Genomic DNA, 6,007 nt, shown 5'->3' with positions numbered 1-6,007 from the left:
TTTTTTGGTTTTTCTCCGGTACCGGGAACCGAACTCACGACCTTGCGCTTGCTAGGCAGGCGCTTTTGCCACTGAGCTAAATCCCCAGCCCCCTGTTTTCTATTTCTATGCTGAAAGAAACTGTCAATGAGTCTTTGGTTGATCAGTATTGCATTTGTATATCTGTTTTCATGAGAAGCCACTTTGAAGATATCAATATGCAATACAACAAGCATTGTTCATTTCCTACCATTTTGTATGTAACTCTGTATTGTCTGTACTATTCTTTTGATATGTTGTAAAATGTTGTTTGTCTGTTAATGTTTTCCTCCTTTTTAAATTTTAAAAAAAAGAAAAAGCTCATATTCATGCAATAAGAAATTAAAAGGATGAAATCACTACACATCCTGCAGAAATTCAAAAGATCATTAATCTCTACTTTGAAAGTCTTTACTCTGATAGGATTGAAAATTTAGAAGAAATGGTGAGATTCCCAGATACGTACGGGTTGCCAAAGTTGAATCAAGAAGGTACAAAAATCCTGAACAACCCAATATCAATTAATGAGATTGAAAATGTGATTAAAAGCTTACCAAGAAAGAAAAGCCTAAGCCCTAATGGATTCAAAGCAGAAATTCAGAGAAGATTAAATCCCAAGACTCCTCAAATTCTTCAATGAAAGTGAAAAAGAAGCAATTGTCCCTAACTCTTTTCTCAAGGCAAGTATTATACTAATAACAAAACCAGAGAAAGACTCAATCAAGAAAGAGAACTACAGCCCAATCTCCCGAATCAATATAGATGCAAAAATACTCAATAAAATACTAGCAAATAGAATGCAGCAAATCAAGAAAATCATACACCATGACCAAGTAGGATTCATTCCAGGAATGCAGGGATGGTTCGATATTTGCAAATCAATAAATGTTATACATCATATCAATAGAGCCAAAGACACAAACCACATGATCATCTCAATAGATGTAGAAAAATCTTTCAACAGAGTCCAACATGCATTCATGATAAATCCCTACGGAAAATAGGAATAGATGGTCTTTACCTCAACCTGACCAAAGCCCTCTATGACAAACCAACAGCCGACATCATACTAAATGGACAAAAACTGAAAGCTTTTACTTTAAAGTAAGGAACAAGACAAGGATGTCCCCTGTCACCACTCCTATTCAACATAGTTCTCGAACCATTAGGAAAAGCAATTAGACAAGAGAGGGAAATAAAAGTAATAAAGATAGGAAAGGAAGAAGTAAAATTATCACTATTTGCAGATGCCATGACACTTTACATGGAAGACCCCAAAAACTCCACAAGAAGACTCCTTGAACTAATCAACAATTTCAGCAGTGTACACAGATACAAAGTCAACACCTAAACATCAATAGCATTCCTATGCACAAACAACAAACAGACTAAGAGAGAAATTCAGGATACCATACCTTTCACAATAGCATTCAGAAATTGAAATATGAAGGAGTCAATCTAACAAAAGAATTAAAAGATCTATTCAGTGAAAACTATAGTACTCTGAAAAAAGTGATTAAAGAGAATTTCAATAAATGGAAAAACATTCCTTCCTCATGGATAGATAGAACCAACATTGTGAAAATGGCCATACTCCCAAAATTGTGGTACAGATTCAGTGCAATTCCTATTAAACTACCTTTAGCATACCTCACAGATCTTGAGAAGACAGGCCTTAAATTCATCTGGAACCAGAAGAGACCCAGAAAAGCAAAAGCAATCCAGAACAACAAGGATAAGTCAGGTGGAATCACAGTCTCTCACCTGAAATTATACTACAAAGCTACTGTAATAAAATCAACATGGCACTGGCTAAAAAACAGACCAGAGGATCAATGGAACAGACTGGAAGAAACAAACACAACCACAAACAAACTCAGCCACCTAATCTTTGATAAAGAGGCCAAGCAAACTCCTTGGAAGAAAGATAGCCTCTTCAATAAATGGTGCTGGAAAAATTGGCTTGCTACCTGCCAAAGACTGAAAATAGACCAAAGCCTATTACCATGCACCAAATTCAAGTCAAAATGGTTCACAGATCTCAATACTAAAACAGAAACACTAAGTCTATTGGAAGAAAAAGTAGGTAAAAACCTTGAAGACATAGAGGTAGGCAGAGAGTTCATGAACAAAAACCAAACTGCACGCGAAACACTTGAAAGAATCAACAACTGGGATCTCATCCTACTGAAAAGTTTCTGCACATCTAAAGAAATCACCAGCAGAGTAAAAAGAAAACCCACAAACTTGGAAAAAGGTTTAGCTGACTGTCCCTCAGACAAAGGGCTTCTATCTAGAACACATAAAGAATTAAAAAATATCAGCCCCCCCCAAATTCAAAGACCCAATCCAAAAATGGGCAGCGGAGATGAATATACACTTCTCAGATCATGAAATACAAATGACAAATAAATACATGAGAAGATGTTCAACATCATTAGTCATTCAAGAAATGCAAATTAAAACAACATTGAGATTCCACCTTACCCCAGTAAGAATGGCTTGCATTAAGAAATCTACCAATAACAAATGCTGACGAGGCTATGGAGAAATAGGAACCCTTCTCCACTGCTGATGGGAATGCAGTGGTGAGACCACTGTGGAAATCAGTTTGGAGTTTCCTCAGAAAACTAGCTCTGAAAGTCCCATTCAACCTAGCTATTCCCCTTCTGGGTATTTTCCCAGAAGATCTGAAAACATCATATCACAGCAATATATGTGCACCTATGTTCATAGCCGCACAATTTGTAATTGCTAAATTGTGGAAGCAACCCAAATGTCCATCCACTGAGGAATGGATAAAAAAATTGTGGTATGTTCATATAATGAAATATTACTCAGCTATAAAGAAAGATAAACTCAAGGCTTTTACAGGCAAATGTTCACAACTAGAGACCATACTCATAAGTGAAATAAACCAGACCTCCATGTGTAAGCAACGTATCATCTCACCAGTGTAAGAACTTTAAAAAGTGAATGAAAATTATGATAAACATTGTGAAACGAAAGGAAAATACTCCAAAGTAAAGACTGACTGGGGTGAGGGAACAGAGAAAAGAAAGAAGGGGAAATTATGTATGTGTGTACATACAGGATAATTAACATAGTTGTACTACTGACTTGTATCCCTTTACTGAAAGGAACAGTTAATGGTCACTTATTTGATGAATCTTGCACATCTCTATTTGTTTTCCTGAGATACCACTTTGAAGGTATCAATACGAAATACAACAACCATTGTTAATTTCCTACCACTTTGTCTGTAACTGTGCATTGCTTGTATTGTTCTTATGCTATTTTGTAAATGGATGCCTGCTTTTTAATATGTTTTTTCTTGTATTTTTAAAATAGATTTTTAAAAATGCTACCAGCAAGGACACACTGTGGGAAAAAATAATTGCAAAACATAGCCAGCAGGGGGACATCATGAATATTACCTTCTTTGTAAAAGCAGTGCAAATACTGACAAAAAATGGTCAGAATTAACATTTTAAGAACTCTGCAAATTAGCCACAGTCTTGCAACAATCCAGGAAGGATTTATTTTTCTTAAAAAAGAAGAGTTTGATTCTTGAGAACAATGAACTTTGGGGTACTTTAACTTGCTGTGTTTCTCTTTCCTGTTATATCTTTGAACTTAATGTAGTTATCATGGTGAAAACCAGCAACCCGGTAATCACTGGAAAGACAAAATTGGATGGGAAGTCCTTCAAACATTCATTCCCAGAGAAATACCATTACTTTATGGGTAGTTCCCCAGGGCACTCTCATTAGAGCATATTTACATTGGACCTGCCTCACAACTTGCCCAATGCTGAACGCCTTTTCTCTGGGAAAGTTTGATGAAATCATTAGAGGTAGTTGTTTGCATTTGAGTCTGCGGGAGGAGGCTGACTAGAGTTGAGACAAATATTAGGCTGACAGAAACTTGAAAAGGAAATGCTGGGGAATGAGATATCTATGGGGTGGTTTGAAAAGCTCTAATATATTCCTGGGAGTTCAGAAAGTAATAAGCATACACTAGGCTATGCTCATGCCCAGAGATATTCACATACTCAAGAAAGATCTTAAAAGGCTGTACATTGGCACACTTGCCTGACCTTAAAACTCTGCACAAACAAGAAGTAAAGGTTCATGGACTGCTGTCCTTTTCATGGCTGAGTACACTTAGTGTGCTTAAACATACTTAAGCCTCTCAGCAATGATTGGGAAACAAAAGTGTTCCAGGTATTTAAAGAAATTTCTGTTTAGTCATCAGTTTATAAATTAGCTAAGTGAGCACAGAGTGTGCACAACAAAGAATATACTCTACAAATCAGTCCACTAAAGTAACTAAGAAATAATCAACAATCACACTAAAAATAACAGCAGAAACAAACACTGAGGAAGGACAAGTATCTGATCTCCAGGACTGACACATTATATTAATTAAAGTGTCCAGTTCTGGATCAGGAAAGGGGAAATGAAGAAAGGAAAAAAGGAAAAAATATATATACATACAAGATAGTTAAGATTGTTATACAGCTAGTTTCTCTTAGTTCATTGAAGAGAAAGTCTTGCGCTAATATTGTACAGACAAGATATCATGCATGTATCTTCTACTCTGAATAACTACTAAGAAGATGACAATATATAATGTATCAACTATTGTAACTGTCCTGATAACCTGTTTGAAACTCGGTCTCATTGTTATGTTTATCCTTTTTTTTAAAGGGAAAGAACAACCTGGATAGGGGAAAGGAGAAAAGAAGGAAGGGCTACACACACACACACAAAGATAGCTAAGATAATTGTACTACAAATTTCTAGTGGTTTATTAAAAAGAACAATTAATGTTTAATTGTTTGATCAGTCTTGCATTCTTACATCTGGTAATCTAAGCAACTTCATTGAAGATAACAATATGTAATATAGCAACTGTTGTTAATTTCCTATCATATTTTTTTGTCTTTTAGTGACAGGGTTTCACTTTGTAGTTCAGGCTGGCCTCAAACTCACTTTGTAGCCCAGGCTGGCCTTGAACTCATAACACTCATCCTGCCTCAGCCTCCCAAGTGCTGGGATTGCAGGTATACACCACCTAAAATTTATATTTAGGATTAAGCGATTTTTAAGCAAAGGAGTAAAGAAAATTCAATGGGGAAAGATTAGTCTTGTCAACAAACAAACTTAAAACTGGCTAAAACTTATATTTCGGATTAAGTGATTTTAAGCAAAGGAGTAAAGAAAATTCAATGGAGAAAGATTAGTCTTGTCAACAAACAATGCTGGGACAAATGAATACGAACATGCAAAAAGAAAGTTGTTCAAACACAGAGTCAAAATCAACCAAAAGTAGACTATGTGATGGTTGTCTACTGTGTAAACATACTATCAACCATTTAATTATACACTTTAAATCAGTGGTCTTTATCCTATGTAAATCATATCAGTATAATTTAAATTTTTAAAAGTATTTAAAAAATTTTTAAATCATGCATAACTATAAAAACAGCAGAGACTTAAAATATATTAGTATGAGCAATCTTATGTTAATAACCTTATAGATTTTTACAGCTTGAGATTAGCATTTATTTGACTACAAAAGCATAACTACAAAACTGACTACATATATAGAAAGTCTAGGTGGCCCCATAGTTACTAAGGACTTGAAAAAATAATTTAAATTCTTCCTACAAAATAAATATTAGTTTTATATGATTTATAGATGTGTAGTATCACACTTTGAAGGGATGGATTACTGAAATATTCATCATCTTTCAGAGACCAGAGAGAGGGAAATAAAGCATTCCTTCATTTTTGTCTTAATAATAGTATAACTAAGAGAACTTATAGACAAATCTCCAGCTCTCACCCATATTTATAGATAGAAAGGTATTTTTAGAAGTTAGCAAAAGGGGCTGGGGAGTTAGCTCAGCGGCACAGTGCCTGCCTGGCAAGCACAAGGTCGTGAGTTTGATTCCTGGTACCGGAAAAAAAAAAAAAAAGAA

Source organism: Chinchilla lanigera, unplaced genomic scaffold (genome assembly GCF_000276665.1).
Source record: "Chinchilla lanigera isolate Chin_1 unplaced genomic scaffold, ChiLan1.0 scaffold00089, whole genome shotgun sequence".
NCBI classification, from domain to species: Eukaryota; Metazoa; Chordata; class Mammalia; order Rodentia; family Chinchillidae; genus Chinchilla; species Chinchilla lanigera.
Note: the sequence above shows the minus strand (reverse complement) of the source record.